We start from the raw sequence: 2,256 nt of genomic DNA, 5'->3' as shown, positions 1-2,256 counted from the left end.
CAAAAAAATATGTTTTTTATGGATTCACAATTTTAAAAGTTCTAGCCTTTTTGATCTATAATCGTTTCCAAATTAAGATTGATTTTTAATTTTATTCAAAACAGTTTGAACCAAACCGACTGAGCAAAATCTCAAACAAGTTAAAATAAAAACTTTATAAAAGTCTTGAATCCTGTATAAACTAAAAAAAAAACTTTAAGAAATTTTTTTAAAACTGAAGAAGAAGAAATCTTTTTAAAACTCAAGAAGAAGAAATTTTTTAAAATAAAAATGAATTTTCATTTACTTCTTTTTATTTAAGTTCTAAGTTAAAATAAAAAATTTTATAAAAATTTCTGATTGAAGTTTTATTAATTTGCCTACTACTTTGAGTAGTATCAACCTAATTCGTTTGAAAAAAAATTCTGCAGTGTAAACTATACTTTGCAGCAATTAGCATTTTATTGGTTACAAATGTACTCCGTTTTATTAACATTTAACAAAAGGGGCTGACCGATTAATGGAAGTTTCATAACAGCAAAAAATAAAATTAATGACATAAAATAAAAGTTTTCAATCTTGTCTAAAGCCAAACGATTACATAGAAGGTGCAACTATAGGCGGAGAGACAAAAGACACCAGCCCAAGAATCTCAGCAAGCCTTAAAATATTATTAAAAAGTGCAATAATAGGTTGAGTCAGAAAGAGAGGCTCAAAACACACGTTGTAGTAAGATTATAGCATGGTCCAAATCATCAAAGGAAAACAATAAAAAACTGAACAGGAACTAGAATTAGAGAAATTATACAATTAGTTAAGAAGAAAAGTGATTAGGGTTGTTTAGAAAAAAATTCAGAAAAGTGGATATCTGAGTAAGAGATTGAGAAAGACCAAAGTTCTAAGCTGTGCAGGCAATTTAGTTCCGATTATCAACTCAAAGTTGTAGCAAAGAGATTGTTATGCAGCAATGACAGTGCACACCATGACAAAGCACCAACAAGAATACTATATATGTGCAACACGGCACTATTTATACTTAGATATTTTACAGCTCTTCATAGAATAAGAAAGCTACCTCAAAATTTGGGAAACTTTACTACCAGGCCTCAGAACCATTAAACTGAGTTTTAAAGCTGTACCCTCATTAAGATATAACAGAAAGTGTTGCATAGCCATTAAAACAAGGCACAAACAAAAACTCAACTCAACAAAAAAGTCTTTGGTTAATGTAAACTTAATGAACTATTCAAAAACATGTGAAGAACGTAAAAAAATACACAATAGATGTATTGGCATACATAGGACTTTTAGGAGTTCTTATAGATGTTTGATGCCTGCAGGGAAACTGCTTTTATTACTGGTGAGGATCAGCTGACGTAGCAAGCCATGGTGTTATAAATAATAATTGTTAGTGCTTTGAAACTATTTCTATTTATTTCATTAAAGAAAAACTTATTTAAATTACAAAGATTTTATGTTTCATTAAGTAAATTTTATAATTAAATAAAGCCAAGAACAACAAAATAAAGTTTTGAAATACAAGTACTGTCATAAATTTTTGTAACTAAACAAAAGTCATTAGAAATAGAATAAAGTTGTGAGCTAATATACAATCGATACAAATATGTTCAAAAATAGTTTTTTATTTATCAGAGCTTGAGAATAGCGAGAGATATTAAAAGTTAAGCTTCTTTTAAAAAACGTACGTATCAAAATAAATGTCCGTCGGAAAATTGATTTCCTGTGCTGTGATATTGCTTAAATCATTATATGATAGAATGCACATTTTCTCCCCAAGATTATAACTGACGGACTTACACAACACTGTTTTTGTGCAGGCATAAATGCACTCTTCCGCATTCTCTTTGTCAAATGTCACCTCTATTGTTTTCGCTAAAATCAAATTATTGTTTTGATAAAGCTTCGACATAAAATTATGTCATAAATATAAATATTTATGTCATAAATATAAAGTTTTTAAAATTAAAAAACAATTCAAGTATCACATTAAAAAAGTTAAACATACAATCTTCAACTTTTCTTTGCGGTAGCATAACGGTAACTGAGGCTTTTATTGATGGTATGACATTTTTGGCGTCAAAACTTTCAAAATATGTTCTCCCGGTGTTCCCAAAACCAATTAATGAAAAAATAAAAAATTTAAGAATAATATTTTTGGTGTAAATCATTTTTAAAGCACTTCAATATTTAAAAAAATTATTTCGGTTTTAAACTGCCTTTGAATTTTCTTGCATTTCAATTAATTGAAAAAACCAT

At 28.1% G+C, this 2,256-nt stretch overlaps 1 long non-coding RNA gene across 1 annotated transcript; it reads right to left on the bottom strand.

The window, feature by feature from the left end:
- Positions 1 to 1,394: 1,394 nt before the first annotated feature.
- Positions 1,395 to 2,256, bottom strand: LOC136087758 (uncharacterized). The gene is made up of 2 exons (XR_010642042.1): positions 2,006 to 2,256; positions 1,395 to 1,872 (listed from the first exon to the last, which is right to left on the bottom strand). It is a non-coding gene; the product is annotated as an uncharacterized LOC136087758 (long non-coding RNA).

This window comes from Hydra vulgaris, chromosome 12, assembly GCF_038396675.1.
Source record: "Hydra vulgaris chromosome 12, alternate assembly HydraT2T_AEP".
In the NCBI taxonomy this organism is placed as follows: Eukaryota; Metazoa; Cnidaria; class Hydrozoa; order Anthoathecata; family Hydridae; genus Hydra; species Hydra vulgaris.
Note: the sequence above shows the minus strand (reverse complement) of the source record. Positions and strands in the feature narration are given on the sequence as shown.